This window comes from Copidosoma floridanum, unplaced genomic scaffold (genome assembly GCF_036245765.1).
Source record: "Copidosoma floridanum isolate Cflo_tuat_1 unplaced genomic scaffold, Cflo_Japanese_pri ptg000030l, whole genome shotgun sequence".
NCBI classification, from domain to species: Eukaryota; Metazoa; Arthropoda; class Insecta; order Hymenoptera; family Encyrtidae; genus Copidosoma; species Copidosoma floridanum.
The window spans coordinates 23,885,486-23,903,105 of NW_028321907.1; the positions used below are offsets into that span (position 1 = coordinate 23,885,486).

Consider the following 17,620-nt stretch of genomic DNA (forward strand, 5'->3'; position numbering starts at 1 on the left):
CTCTGAATTCCCAGGATAAAAGTATAAAGTATGCTTTTTCAGAAAAAAGTGATGTTACTACAGCGCAAAATTGTAACCTTACACTCCTGGCAGCTGGTCTTCTATGGCATAGTTCAAGATTAAAATAAACCGTTGTTTCATTTCAGAATGAAAAGTGTTAATAGCATCCAAGTGAAGGACTGCCTGACAGGCTGCGAAGAGCAACACTCAATTAACTACAGTAAGAGAGCATTTTATCGTTGAAAGCATCAGTAAAAGTTAATACAAGTATTTGTGAACTGAAATTTATTTGTATGAATAGCTGCAATTGAAGGTTACATTTCACTCAAGCTTATTTAAATACTGACATTACAACATTTTTTAATAATTATTTAATTTGCATACCCAGAACATTTTCTTTTTCATAAAAAACATGATCATATACTTAAAAAGTTTTTGATGCTTCGTTGAAAGATAAATCAAGTGCCTGACAATAGTGTTTACTTTGTAAATTCATTTTTATTCCTCTGGAGTATTGCAGAACAGTAAATGAATAGTATAGTAAACAATCTGAACTACGAGACTTATCATTGGAACTGGTTATTTGGTCAAAGGTGAATCCATAGAAGCAAAAGTATAGCAGCGATGCCATTAAATACCACATATTACTATGGGTAGCCTTACAACTAAGACAAATACTCGTTTATTTTTCTAAATAAGAAAGGACCTTTTGTAGTATAAGGGGTATCTATTTATAAATTAGAGTTTGTTATTTGACGGTATCGCTGCTGCGCTTTAGCTGCTGATTTCAGCTTCAGGTCACTCGGTTAAAGTAAATACCTTATTGCGATGAAAATGTAATTGATCGAGTTCCATCAGACAGTGAATTTACCAGCACGACAAAGCATCAATACTTAATACTAAATGAAGAATAATTAAAAACAAAATATGGTGTTGATGGAATCCGAAAACCGTACTCTGGTGCTGGTGGTGAAGATAATTGAGAAAAACATTATGTCTAGAGAGTGCTCATCCCACAACAAAAATTCAAAAAAACTCTCAGTTAACATGGTATCATTGACAATAGATTTTTTATTATTGTATTCACTTACATTTATGCACCTTAAATTATTTATGAAAAACTTAAGTATTTTAATATTCAATTTACCAGAGAATATTTAAACGTTAAGCCAACCTCCTCTATGATGGGATACAAATAATAGAAATGATAAGTACTGCAGTATGTCTTGATTGCGCTTTGAAAGTGACTGAAAAGTCTACGTGCCCTCGGGAAGTTTTCTTTGGATCTTATTGTATTGCTTTTGAAGGCTTCTGTAGATTACTTTGACTCTCCTTGGTGTCACTTAAAACTGAAAACAGTTTTATTTTATTCCATTATTTTTGCTTCTTGTAATGAAACTGTAATAGAATTTTGATTAAGATCTCACCATCCCCGGGAAGAGCATTTGGAAATTAATTTTATATCATTGTATTTAGTTTTGTTTGTGCACCTTACATTATTTATGACAAATGTAAGTATTTTAGTATTTAGTGTAACTTTCTTGCACCTGCATGACTTGAGCCAATCTTCTTGGCATTGAGTCGCTGATAGTTCTTAAGTAAGAAACATCATCACCTAAACTTATCCATGAAGCAGTGATTTGGTTGAGTAACTGTTCTTTATTTACAGCTTACGAGAGCTCCCAATTCTTTAATATTTTAGACTATATATTTTCGAAATAATTCAAATCAGGCGATCTTGGAGAATGAGATAATCTGACGAGTTGGGGATGGTTTTGATACCATTATCTCACAAGTGCAGCTTAATGTATGAGGCTTTTGTCTTCAATGATATTAATCACCTGATGAGGGTATCTATTTGTCACTGATGGTAGAAAAAATTTTTCGAGGATATGCACATACTGTGCAGCATAAAATTGACAAAGAACTTCTACGAGGTTGCCTGGCCCATCACCTGATACCCATCCCCAAAACGTCTTGGTTCTGAGTCCACTATTCTTGTTAGGCTTAACGTAAATGGCTTCATACCGCATGTTGTCTGGTCTTCATACGCCAAGTCTGCTGTCATTCAAACATTAGTTATGCTGTCATTCAAGCATTTTCAAATGCTCTTCCCGGGGATTGTGAGATCTTAATCAAAATTCTATTACAGTTTCATTACAAGAAGCAAAAATACTGGAATAAAATAAAACTGTTTTCAGTTTTTAGTGACACCAAGAAAAGTCAAAGTAATCTACAGACGCCTTCAAAAGCAATACAATAAGATTCAAAGAAAACTTTCCGAGGGCACGTAGACTTTTCAGTCACTTTCAAAGCGCAATCAAGACATACTGCAGTACTTATCATTTCTATTATTTGTATCCCATCATAGAGGAGGTTAGCTTAACGCTTAAATATTCTCTGGTAAATTAAATAGTAAAATAATAAAGTTTTTTATAAACAATTTAAGATGCATAAATATAAGTAAATACAGTAATAAAAAATCTATTGTCAATGATGTCATGTTAACTGAGAGTTTTTTTTAATTTCTGTTGTGGGATGAGCACTCTCTAGACATAATGTTTTTCTCAATCATCTTCACCACCAGCACCAGAGTACGGTTTTCGAAATCCATCAACACCATATTTTGTTTTTAATTACTCTTCATTTAGTATTAAGTATTGATGCTTTGTCGTGCTGGTAAATTCACTGTCTGATGGAACTCGATCAATTACATTTTCATCGCAATAAGGTATTTACTTTAACCGAGTGACCTGAAGCTGAAATCAGCAGCTAAATCGCAGCACCGATACCGTCAAATAACAAACTCTAATTTATAAATAGATACCCCTTATACCACAAAAGGTCCTTTCTTATTTAGAAAAATAAACGAGTATTTGTCTTAGTTGTAAGGCTACCCATAGGAATATGTGGTATTTAATGGCATCGCTGCTATACTTTTGCTTCTATGGATTCACCTTTGACCAAATAACCAGTTCCAATGATAAGTCTTGTAGTTCAGATTGTTTACTATACTATTCATTTACTGTTCTGCAATACTCCAAAGGAATAAAAATGAATTTACAAAGTAAACACTATTGTCAGGCACTTGATTTATCTTTCAACTAAGCATCAAAAACTTTTTAAGTATATGATCATGTTTCTTATGAAAAAGAAAATGTTCTGGGTATGCAAATTAAATAATTATTAAAAAATGTTGTAATGTCAGTATTTAAATAAGCTTGAGTAAAATGTCACCTTCAATTGCAGCTATTTATACAAATAAATTTCAGTTCACAAATACTTGTATTAACTTTTACTGATGCTTTCAACGATAAAATGCTCTCTTACTGTAGTTAATCGAGTGTTGCTCTTCGCAGCCTGTCAGGCAGTCCTTCTTTTGGATGCTATTAACACTTTCCATCCTGAAATGAAACAACGGTTCATTTTAATCTTGAACTATGCCATAGAAGACCAGCTGCCAGGAGTGTAAGGTTACAATTTTGCGCTGTAGTAACATCACTTTTTTCTGAAAAAGCATACTTTATACTTTTATCCTGGGAATTCAGAGATAATAAATAATCCACAAAGCCACAATTCTCAATGTTATGTTCACTTTAGCATCAAATAAAATGTATACTTATCTGGTTTTAGATATCCACACAACCCTCAGTTGACACTGGAACGGGAGTTTTTAACATAACTTTCACTACACTTTCTAGCTAATAAGTAAATTAATTGTTTTATTACTAATGCTGCAGCTATAATAATCACAAATATTTTAGATGTTTATATGAATGTCTGCTACAAGCTTCAAAATATTTGGAGTCCAGTCCAAAGCAATACTAACTTTCCCGATTAGAAATGAATCCACGCGGCGTGTACGGCCTACTCACGGTACCAGAGGCCCCGTGTACGTCCAACTAGCGGGCCATGCACGGCCTATTTACCGCGTGTGATCAGGTACGTGTACGGACAGTACACGGCTGCCGTATGTTACGGCTTTCATGGACTGCCCGTGTACTACCCATGAGGCTGTATACTGAAAATGACTAGCAGACAGAGTAAATTGCATGCATTATTGTTTTTTCTTTTAATTTTTTAAAGTCATCTTACAAAGTAAGCTATCTTTGAATTGTCACTAGCATCACTTGGATCAAATTTTTTAACTTTATATTTTTTAATTAGATTTTCTTTGAATAATGTTTTGTGTGATAATGGTAAAATATTGTCAATTATTTAAAATTTTAGTAATAAATAATCAATATGACCGTTTGGAGGCTTACAATCTTTTGCATAATCTTTTAAAATTCATGCAATCGATTGCTTGCATTTCAAATTAATTTTAATGCCACTTTCAACATCAGATTCACTTTCACTGCTACATGTCTCAAACCTATATTTATGATCATAATCTTCTTCACTAGCACTTTTATTATCACCATCTGTTTCTTGTATGCATTAACTTTGTTCATTTTTAATAGTTTTTTTATCTTCTAAATTACTTTTAATATTATCTTCCATCACATGAAAGTTATTGGTTAAAACCGTCTTACTAGTTTCATTATCATTACCTGTTTCTTTATTTCTTTTTCTAACACATTTCATGTGTAATAAATGCTCATACGTTTATTTATTCTGTCATCCATTGTAGACTTTCTAAAAATACACTTTTTTTAATGACTAATTTTACCTTTAGTATTGTTATGAAGACACTTAATATAAAAAAACGTTTTTAAATGGATAAGAAAGCGTTTGTTAGTTTTTATTCAAAGTTATATTGATACAAATACTCACTTACATATGATAATGGAAAGATATTAAAATTGAATTCTATTATTCAAATAACACTTTTTGCTCTGGTATCTTGTATATTGGTCGTGCCTTATTTGCAAGACATAGTGTTTAGCATAAATTTAACCGCTTATTTTTGCTCACCTTCATAGCTAAACATACTGTACGGACCGGTTACGGTCAGGGTACAGGCAGTACACGGGAGCCATGAGTGACGGGTGCCGTGTAATGTCCGTACGCGTACCTGATCACACGCGTTACACGGGCCAGGAGTATTATGTCCAGCGTACCATCTACAGCCCATACGGTAGTCTCCGGTGGGCCGTAGACTTTTTCTAATCGGGATTGTTGTGTTGCACAGATACGCATTATCATGCGAGCTTTTTACGTTTCATGTGATAATAAATCTTTGTTACCATACGAGCCGAGCATGATATCACCTATTTTATCCAAACGGCAGTGGTGCTCAAAATTTTGTAAAAAAGTTTTAAATTACCCGCTCAACGAATTAAACTGCCTCCAGTGTACACATATTTTAGTGTGCGTAGTGTGTCTAGGAATAAACACACATTTGTTTATGGGTGTAATTTGTGTTCTTATATATACAAGTGTGCTCGCACATGAACCGCGCACGGGTGTATGTGTGTGTGTGTATGGATTAGTGGGTGGGTTGGTGCAGTTTACTATGTGCAGTTGCATGCATGTGTATATAATACATTTATAGATTGGTTGAAATTATTGTTTTAATAAAATTAATTACCAAAAAATTTTTGCACGCATGGCAGATCAATGCAAACATCTAATATGAATTAAATGGATTCAAATAATTCGACGTAACCTTTAACTATTTAAAAGTATGACACACCTTGAAAAGGATGCCAGATCAAAAATAATGCTTTTGACGGGTTTCCTTGAAGAAAAATCTGCATGGATCACACAATGAGAGGCATTGAGTTACGTCAAAAATCAACCTGAATTTTGAATATTTTTCATAATATACTCCCTGAAGCACACGTAAACGAGCACGTTTATTAACATTCATAACTATAAGTCCCTCACTTTGTCATTGACAAACTCTCGTTCTCTCTATTAATTCATGTATATTTAGATTATTTTTGAAGTTGTCACTTCTGCAGTGTGACATATGTGATGCACCCAATTTGTTTAAGGTGTATATTTACTAAGCGAAAAAAAAGTTAACAGTGAAATTACGTTACACGACAGACAGAGAGTTAGTTCACTGTGATCGCACAACGTTAGCATATTAAAGGTTATACGTACTCATCAATCATCCTGCTAAGCTAAGGGGTTAAAAAACGTAATAAAGTCTGATAAGTTTTGCATTGAGTCCTCAAAAATCCGGCTAGTCTACAATCTTTTCTCATCATGGGCTATGTTTTCGTTCGTTTTACCCCCTCTAATAACATAACGACTTGCATACAGCAAATAGTCTGTTGATATTAGGATTAAAATCCTATTAATACGCACCTTGCGTCATAAAATGGGAGAAAAGGCTCTTAGCAAGTGTGCCTCTTGTTTGGCTAATTATTGTATAAAAAAATTTGTTTTTAACGAAGAGAATAAATAATATCGTGGAACGATAAAATAAATATTAAATATCGTAAAAAATGTACTTCTTAGAATAAAAAGATTATGTTATTACTATCACCGTAAGCATTATATAGTATAATTGAAATAACATTGTCTTTTAATATTGACTTTAAATAAGTCTATTTAATATTTATTTAAAGAAGTCTATAAATATATGTATAATTTGTTTGTAGGTGGTTAAAAAACTCTTCTGAAACTACCCGATGTGGTTTTACAAATGATTTTAGACATAAGCTTGAGAAGACTGACTCACATGTTTTGGATGCTACTGGCACTGAACTTCTTTATGGCTTGCAATGATGCTTTGGTTCAGGACGACATTTTTGAAGTTCTTACGTTGGACCCTATAGTTACAAGGTTCAATGGCGACCCTTTTTATTGTATTCCAGCTTTTTTTGTCAATTACAAAGAATATCAGATCCCTATTCTATTAATCTGTGTAAACAGTATATGGATATCTCTCACAAATTGGCTAATACTAAATTGAAAACCACCTTTTTACTTAGATGCAGATCATATGGGGTGCTACCTAAGCATATTAACAAAAGTTTTTGATATCTTAAGTCTCTTTCCTTTAACAATGTTGGTTCATTTAAGGAACACAACAGTCATGTCAACAAACTTCAATTTTCTATGTTGAATGTTGAGATAAAGGACTGCCATAGATATATACATGTGCTCTTTCTAAAAAAAAAAAGTTTTTGCAAACTAAATAAGTATTTTAGCAGAGGGTTCTGCCTTGCATTATGTTAATGTATTTATCATATGCATAAATACTCGACGAACAATTTGAAACATGGATAAGAAAATAAGTTTACTCGTATCATCACTGTCAATTCAAATACACAAAACAAAATTTCGTTCTAATAATACTAATAGATGTACACCAATGGGATTCTACAAAGAAAAAATGTTAGCTTCTAATAATTTTGTAAGAGTTGATAGTTACAACAGTTTTTTTGTTAAGAATTCTACTAATGTTGTACTTTCTGATTTTGCTCTTTTTACTTTTAAACTGAGAGCTAAATTTAATTTTACCCCTTTTTCAGATTCTCAATTTATTATACAATTTTTGATATCTTTAAACTCCATTTTGACTGTTAATTAATTGGACAAAGATCTGTGTACAAATGTTAATAAGTCATGCCTTAATATTTAAAAAATTAAATAGTTACAAACTACAGAACTTCTTATTTTGATAATACAATTTCCAATACTATAAAATTAACAAAAAACTTTTTAAAAGACCACACTGAACTATTAGTTACTAGGACAGACAAAGGAGGCACCACTGTCATCTTGTATAAGGAGGATTTTTTGTGTGAAGTCAATGCCATTTTGTCCGATGTTTCATATTACAAAAAATTAAATGCTAATTATAACAAAAGAGTCATTTCCCAATTGATTTCTTCGGTGAGGAATCTTGTCAAACAATTGGATGATACTTAAGGGCATTTGTAAAGCAGTAGAGATCCCAGAGCCTGATATTTCCAACCTAAATGAAAGCTAATTGTCTGATGCTTATGAACTGATTAAGGCACATAAGGATAGTTTTCCGGCTAGGTAAATCGTGTCTTCAATTGGTTCTCCCACTTATCAACTTGATAAATGGTTTTCAACATTTTTTAATAAATTTTTAAACAAATCTAAATGCTCTGTAAAAAACTCTTATGAAGTTGAAGAAAAAATTTAGAAATTAGTAATTATAGATAATAATTCTCTTGTTACCTTTGACGTAGCGCCACCATATACTGATCTCCCTTTTTCTCTCTCATAAAAAATGTACTTTGCGAAAAATCAACAATTTCATCAACCTTTTAGGTACACACAGAACTTTAATTATTTCCCTTTTAATAATAATAATATAAACAAACTTGTGAAAGTCCCATGCAAGGTTGTTGTTCACCTTGAATCACGGAAATCAAACCAAAATTCTTGGACATTTTAGTACTAAATCGTTGCTATGATTCTGTCTTGCTTATCTTGAGATATGTTGATTGCTTACAAGTAATATAAACTGATCCAATAAATCGTGTCCTAAGACTTCTCAACAATTTTAATACTTATATACAGTTAACAGTCAAATATGAAGTCAATAATTAAATACCTTTTCTAGATATTTATATTACTCGTATTATAAATTCCATTAGTACAATATATTTATACAAAAAAACCTTCAGTTTCCGGTAGAATACTAAATTTGTTCTCACACACCCCACAGTACCCAAAAATTGCCATTGTATTCTCTGTAACTGACAAAGCCTTTAAACTCGTGGACTCCTCGTTTGGATCCAAGAATATTAAAGCAGCTCGTAAGACTCTTATTGATAATGCGTACCCTCCATCTTTTATGAACAGACACATTAAGGCTAGAATCACTTCCCTGAACAGATAGAAAAAAAGTTTACAGGAATCTCACCGTCGAAATCTTCAAGAGTGGATTCTTAGTTCCCGAATTGGTCTGGTTCAAACAGGAATGTGTTCCTTGCCGTTCCTTATTTCCAACCTATGGAGAGACAACTCTCCGTAAGGCCCTTTCCAAATACAACATACGGGTTGTCTAAACTGGTTCAGGGAGTTTTACTCATATTATCAAATTGGATTATTCTACCCTTTACTGTCACTCTGTAAATTGTCCGCAGAACTTTGAGTTCGAGAGAGCAGTGATTCTTGATCAAAAGCCAAATAAGTGCAAACGCGAATTTTCTGAAATGATTTTTATAACATTAGTTGATAACAATATAAATAGACAATTAGATACAATAAAACTTAATTAATCTTTCAAAAATTTCTTATTTTAAATCAAAATGAGTATAAAAATTAAATTGTAGTCTTTAAAAGTTAATTATTTTATAATAAAAACATGTCAAATCATAACATTCATTATAAACTGTTCATGTACAATTTCGCACAGCTTTTATGCATCCTTGGTATAGTGCCTCGTTCATTGCTCATTGTTCTCTGCAATTCATATTTAGCATGTGTTTCGATCTTAATAGGCTTTTACTTTCAACATGTCAGCGCTGTCTTAATATCACTCTTTAGATGAAAGAATTTCTATGATTATGATAGTGATGTATTCTTAAAAACATGACTTCAATTGAACTTAGTAGAGTTTGTACACACATGGGCTGAATTATGGGCGCAATAGGTGTCCATGATGCGTGTTGTCTTAGCACCCACATGGTATAATATTATTGTATTGATGAATATTTGTACATAGAAATTGAGTGTTACTTTTATCAAATTTTCACAAGTTTTATTTCGTTATAATTGTAGATTTCAATCCTGGAGAGGCTGTCAGCAAAACAGCGAAATATTAATAGAAGTAAATAAATTATGAATAAATAGTCATGCTCCGAGCTACCAAGTTTGCATTTGCATATTATTTGATGATGAAGGAGCAAGTAAAAGGAGTCTATAGTTATGTACAAAATTTAGGAAATTTAAATAAAAAAACGTGGAATCTTGGAGCATGGCTGTTTAAATATAAAAAAAAACGTGGAATCTTGGAGCATGGCTATTTAAATAGCCATGCTCCAAGATTCCACGTTTTTTCATTTAAATTTCCTTAATCATGGCAAAGGAGCAAGAAGACAGTAGTTTTATTATTAAATTATGTATAAAATTGTCTTTTATAGGTAATATAATAAAAAAATGTATTTTAATTTCAAGGAAGTAGGTACACTTATTCAAAAGGTTTAATAGCCCTTACAGTGGGAGTGAATAAAAATTTAAAAGCACACATTTTTTAGTCTCTCAATGAAAAATTCGATGTATTTAATCAGTGCCCGAATACTTTTAAAGTTTCAGAAGGTTCTGGCAATAATTGCAGAATGTTAGGTAACACTGAAAACAAATGATGTTTTTTTAGATGCACTAAATGTGCGTATAAATTTTTTAAGTATTTTAACCAGACGTATTTCTAAGGAAAAATCATTTTATATCACAATTCAACTCAGTATCTTATGGAGGCTATTAATTTCATTTCATTAAAAGTAACTTTTCTTAAGGTTGTACTTAGGATCTTTTTTCTTTGTTTGTTACATTTAAAGGAGCTAATTTTTAAACAGGAGACACTTTTGAACTTCTTTTAAAAAACTTTTATTTATGTACCTGGTAGTTTAAATACAACTCAATTGCTGACGCCATGGGAGCCTACATTAAATTTTTAATTTGGATAAGATTTATATTTTTAAATAACGTTTGGAAAAAAAATTGAAAAATGTATTTGCTTCAAACATGTTCTAAAAAAATCTATTTTTTAGCATTATTTTTTTAATATTTATATTTTTTACTGGAATTTCCTTAAACATGTAACCGTATTTTTTATCACCTAGAAAATTACGGAGTAATAAATTTTGATTGCATGGACATAGGCCTACTAGTACAACTCTTCACACAGCAAGAATTCTGAGCATTCCTGAAAGACCGCACAGATTTTTTTTTTAAGTCAATCACTCATTTTTAGAGTCACTTTTACTCAATGTGCTTTAACAAATACAATATTGTTTTAATTTAATTTTAAGACAACAATGACCCCATAGTGTTATTTACACTATTTACTTTTTGTGGAAGCCCAGTAACTCTCCTAGCTTATAAAATCAGCCTGTACATAGCGCTTGTTGCCGAGTTACAATAGTAAGTATACTGGTATACTGGGAGGGTTCTGGCTCATCCTCCCCCCTCTCTCCTTTTTTTGGGGAAGGGGAAGTTGTAGCGTACGGGTTCTGGCTCACCTCCCGTCTTGAAAATGACCGTATAGAAAAACCATACGGAAAATCGATACAGTAAAACCATACAGTTTTTGTCCCAAATATCCATATGGTTTTTCACCAAAAACTGAAAAACAATTTGATTTATATAGTTATTATATGATTATTGCTTTTATTAAAATAAAATACATTTGGTTCTTTCCGAATCCTCTTTGTTTTCATAAGCTTACAAACTACTTTTATAAATTTCTGGACAACCATTTATAATTACTTGTACAGGTGACGTTATCGTTTCTTTGAACAGTTTGTCTTTGACAAGTTACAAGCTTTTATTTAAGATGTTTTTCTGTTTGTCTGTCTGGGACAAATCAGCTAATTGATTTTTAAACTACTTCCCGACATCCAATTGGGCTGAAATTTTGCTTACACCCTTGATTATGAAGACGATGGTAATGTTGTAAACACAATATTCTGGTAAATCCAATAAGGTGGCTGTAACAAAATGGTGGACTAACCTTTTATACAATTTTTTTTGACATGGATATTGAATGATAGGGCATCACGAGTAGAATACAATACGCTGTATAACGTCGTACAAAATTAAATACCGCAGCCAGCACAAAATGGCTAACTACATTTTTTTACAACCCAATTGACATGGGTATCAACTTCAAAAGTATGACGAGTAGATTGCAACAAGCTAAATTACGTCATTTAAAATTTAAAATGGTGGTCAACAAAGTATGGTGGGTTCATTTTTTTTTTATAACCCCCTTAAAACGAATATCATTTAAAGGGCCATGATAATTATAATACTACATGTTGTTGACATTAGTAAATATAAAAAATATGGCCTACAGAATAATTCATTATGACCCACGAAAAAAAAATTCTAATTATTTTACACATCATTCTCTTATTTTAAAAGACAAGGAATTCCAGATAAAGTATGATAAGCTATGCTGTGTTTTCACCAATATAACATTTTGTAAGTACTTACGTTAGTTCTAAGATTGGTACAAACTCAAGCACTGACGTTGTTCTAACGTCAGTTCTTACGTATTTATAAGTATAAGTACTTTTACATGTACATACGTAAGTACTTGTGTATGATAATTAGGTTATTTCAAACGTTAGTACTTACGTAAGTATTTACGTCAGTTCTTACGTATTATTTAATGATGAATGCATGGATTGGAATTTTATTTTTATCGTAATTGTATATTATATATACTTGATTACAATAAATATTACTACGAGCAGCCATTCTATCGTCTTTTTCTTATATTTTTATTATTACCTTCAATATTTTTTGGTACAATGAACATGACTATGAACATTAAAATTGGGTTTGCTTGAATAGTAAAAAAAGAATGTTTTCTAAATAAAATACTTATAAGTAGTGAGAAAAAACTATTTTTAATCCAAGTAAAGTCTTATGTATAGGTATAAAACAATATCTAGCAAACTCGTTACAAACAATGACTGTGTGTAAGCATTTAGTAGGTGTATAAACATAAGCAGCTGCATAAATTTGTCAAAATTTTTTTAATGAATACCGTCGAATCATGTTTTTTTGTAAGGTACATCAGCCTAATAGGTGTTACCATCCATATAATAACCTTAAAACTGGGTGGCTGAAGTATTTTTACACAAGTATAGAAAAATACCTCAACCCTCCAATGTAGGTGTTATCATATGAATAATACCAATTTGGGCTAATATACTGTATAAATAAAAACATGATCTAACGATATTTATTAGAAAATTGTAAAAATTGAATGTGCAAACGAGAAGACCACAGTTCTATACCTCCTTTTAACTTGTAGAATGTTTTGCAGTTTTGACATTTAAAACTGCTAAATCTTCTGCAAATTTCCTTGCATGCTTTCTGCATACATTTCTGCCTAATTTTTTCATACGTGTAATTGAAAACAAACAATTAAATATCCAACCAACAATATTTTTTGTATAATTTAAGTGCAAAATTAATACCTGAAAAGTGATAATTTATCGTCAATGTGAAATTATTTTAATGGGCAAGGAAAACCTATAATCTTAAAATTAATGTATAATAAATAATAATTTACACTTTCAAAAACATACAGCTTTTACAAGGTATCTTTTGATCTACTCTTTTAATAAGTAAGAACTATTATGAAATTGAATTTCATTTAGTACCTAATAACAAACAAAAATTTACCTGATGTTTGAGGGAAAATCCTTCCCATCTCACTAGTAACTTAAGCAAACTTTAAGATAACGATGTAAAAGAATAGCGGTTGTAGATTACAATCAGAATAGTGAGTTGAGAGGATCAAAACTTTTTTATTTATGAATAATAGATAATAGCGGAAGTCGACAACATCATGCATGTTATTATGTACGATTGTATACTTATGTCACTCCCGTTTTTATCCAATATTCCAATAGACACGCATACAGTACAAGGTAAATAAAAGCGTAACAACATTTTTTACAATGAAAATTTCATGGATGCACACACTTTTCGAGTTCTGAAAATCGTCAAAATAGCGATTTTCCAAATGTAAAAGGTTTTACTCTCGGAAACTAAGGGGTTAAGAGAGAAATTTTTGATAACATTTTCTTTATATTTTAAGCTAAATTATACAAAAAAAAATTTCGAAGCGTTTGCGTCAATTTTGTTAATTTGTTTCTAAAAAAATAGTTCAAACAATTTCTTACCTGATTACCGAGTGGAAACAAACACTTGTATTTTTAGGAGCACATTCTATTTGGTATACTAAAAAAAACTGAAATCAAGAACTGTTTCCACTCAATGATGGATTTAGCCACATCTATATGTATCATAATATATCTATAGAGTAAGAGCTACGAGAGAACAGTATTTTAAAATGAGATATCCGTTAATCTAGACTATTGCTCGAAAATAATTATGAGTAAAATTAAAATAGGCTTAAAAAACATGGACGTTCAAAAGTTATATCAGAATATGTACAATTTGTTAGGTTAGCATTGAAGGCTAAAATTGGAAATGTTGTCTAAGTATGAAATGTTTATTTATCATGTAGTTATGTTTAAAATTGTACAATACCAATTCTAATTCGGTCCATGTTAGTATAGCAAGAATCAGACATGTATTTAAGAGCGTGGCAATTGTGCCTAGGATTTAAACTACGATCAATTCCAATTTAGCTGATTTTGTTGAATAACCATAAATTTGACAGTTAAAAACATTTTCTTTAGTAGCGAAAAATATCATAATAGCTAAATTAGGTTAATTGATTAGATAAAAGTTATGTCAATCTTATATTATTCCTTATACTATTACTATTTGTTAAATTTTGAAAATAAAGAGGCTGGCTACTTGATCATACAGCTAATAGTTTTCTGTGCAATGCTACCAACTTATTGTCGCTTGTTAATTTTTCTCCTTCCTCCACTTGCAATCAAAAATCATGGGGATATTTAGAGCAAAAACCATACCATTTTCGGTGAAAATTCAAATGGATATTTGGAACAAAAACCATTTGGTTTTAACATATGGACCTTATTGTTTTTACAGATAGTTTTTCCATATGGTTCTTCCATATGGTTATTTTCAAGAGAGATGGGAGGCTGTAGCGCAAGAGTATGAGGCTCCCCCTCTGAGTGGGTGGAGTGCCGCGAGAAGCATACACGTGTACGCGCGTGTGTGTCAGAGCTCGCGGGTCAGCCGTGATATTGCACGAGCTTATCAACGCTCACTCCTCTTCTAGTGTCGGATTGCTTCCCAGACTAGCTTTAGGTTGGAGCTTTTTGATCACTTACCTACACGCATCCATGAGAAATGTACACATGTGTACACGTATGAACATGCTTGCGCGCGTGCTGATATTTACCGAGTGATCATATATGTGAACATAAGTGAAATAGAACAAGTAAGCAAATAAAGTTAAATATTTTGTGTAAGAAAATTTTTTACCTGTGATAATATATTTTTTACAAGAAAAATGTAAATAAATATTTTTTGGCAATAATACGTGGTATTTATGGCTTACTCATTTCAGACGCAGTACCTTGACAATGAATAGAGTAAGCTAATAAATTTTAGGTTAAGAATTGTTAGGATGATATGTAAATGGAATTCAATAATGACGAAAATTTTAATTTCATACATGTATTTGTAGTAGATTAAATAAGTACAAAAAAACTTTTTCAACTTCTCAGAAAGGACCGATAATTGATTTTTTTTAAATATATCACATCTATTTTTCATTAGATAAGAGCAATTATTTTTGGAATAATAACTTTTCCTGAAATTCGGTTGATATGCCTCAATGTGCTTTTCTATAAAAGATTTTTAAAAATGTTTATCCTTCTCTTCCTTACTGAGGCTCTCGTATTTTGGTTTGCTGATAAACGGACCCATGGTTCTTTCGATGTTGACTGCTCAATCGTCACAGGGTAACTGAAACGACATGCAAATTTTTATTAGTATATAAGAAGGCATTAATTTCTTTGTACAAAGCTGCAAAATGTACGTTAAAATTTTTATCTTTAATTTTATACTTCCTTTTTTCTTCTTTGCCTCACACAGTTATCGTTTCCGGTATCAATATTATTATTAGTTTCAGAGTCACTGTCAGTATTAGCAGTATCAGGTCCATCGTTGGTATCCGAACTGGAAAGCATTTAAAAAATTTTTTTTTACAACTATTAAGAGCGTCAATAAAATATTCCGTGTTCGATTTAATGCTACTTTCCACAAAAAAAACATAGAAACACTTTAACCTTATAAATTTTACTAAGTGCGCAAAAATTCTTTTTACGTAGACTTTTTTTTGCCTCATAAGTACCACACATTAACGCATTTGTTGAATATCCTGTACTAAAAAGGTGACGTGATGGCATCATATACTGGTGAATGTTATTCACAGCACATTGTATGGTATATTCAAAATACGTGGCTGTATGATCTTTGTAAACGTAAATTCAGTAAGCATTTTTTTCTACTGCGTACAAGTGTTGCTGTAATTTTCCAACGGAACAATCACTCTCGAACCAGCTGAGGCCATGCACTTTCTTCGACTGATGACCACTCTTTCGGTACACATTCATAGGTAAGGTAGAAAAATTGCATGGGGGCTGCACTATCCAATGATCGATGGCTGACATCATGGGAGATACAAGAGCCAGCTCTTTTGGTAAAAATTGTCGAGAAGCATCGAGAAAACCTTTAATCTCTACAACATAATCCATGTAAGAATTCATTTTTTTATTTCATAGCTTAAAACGTCCTACTAAGTACGACACAACGCGTATCCATCACGTTTGATGCTGCGTGATAAACAAAGCAGCACTCGGCGTTAAAATTTGTTTATGTATACGTCCTACTCTGTGCTTGTACATGTTTATGTTTTTAAAAATTATACATCGCTTGATAATATTGCAATCTTACGCTAGTTCGAGAGTAAAGTTAATTAACTTAAAACAATAATATGAACTCAATACATTTACTTGTGATAATAATTAAAAAATAAAATTTTATTGTATTTTTATTATATATAAACTTCAGAATCAGCGACCTCTTCCCACTCCATAGCAAACTAGAATTTTTTCATTCGTTTGACATTGTGGGTAGCACACATGGATTTACACGTGCCGTTATGATAAGGGCATGTAGTTGCTAATGTTAAAAGTTCAATCTCTGGATAATCATCCATGTCATTAACTTAAAAATTAAACCTTTCAATGAAACAATTTCGAAAACTCCTGAAAATTGGCTTATTTTTTGCAATGACATTAAGCAGACAAATTTTGAGTCTGTCTAACGTACTGAGGTAGGGAATGAACCACTCTGTTTGAGTCAATGTAATTTGAAAGTCTTCGTAAACATCGTAAGCAACTGCTTGGACGACTGCATTTAAGTTATTTCTCGATCTTGTGAGGATTGATTCATGATTTGCATTTACTACAACCTTCTGATAGCCTTCAGCACAGCCAAGTATCGTACTTAACGGTATAGAAATATGAGAATAACCTTTATCATTTACCAATATGTTTATTTTTTTAATATCTAGCTATCCTGAATTTTCTAGCATTGAACTTTGACCTAGATAGTGCAGTATCCAACCTTTTATTAAAGTTGTTATACCAAGATTTTCGCACTTATCTATTTCAATGGCATTAAGTTCATAGCGAATTTCTGTAAACAAATAACGAACAGAATTATTAGCTATCTCAGTTTGCGTCACTGCAGTATTATTGTTTAATGTAATACGTCTGCAAATATGTAGAGCGCTTAGTAAGGGTAAGAGACATAAATCTTGAAATCAAATTGAGATGGGAATTGTATTGCTACTGTTGAATGATAATAAAATGTAAGGCTGATTTGCATAAATTTCATAGTACGAAGTTGATTCGTCAAATGTGACACCTGACTGAAGATTTGAAATTTCCTTCATCTTTAAAACAGCAGGAAAATATGCAAATTAACTTCATCCAACGATCACTTTTAAACCTTTTTTAAAACTGTACGTTTTGATATGTTAATGCTT

The 17,620-nt window shown here is 31.7% G+C and overlaps 1 protein-coding gene across 1 annotated transcript in view; it reads left to right on the plus strand.

Moving 5' to 3' along the window:
* pain (transient receptor potential cation channel family member painless) overlaps positions 1 to 17,620 on the plus strand; it is a 255,675-nt gene that overhangs the window by 138,413 nt on the left and 99,642 nt on the right. The gene's annotated exons all lie outside the window — the stretch shown is intronic.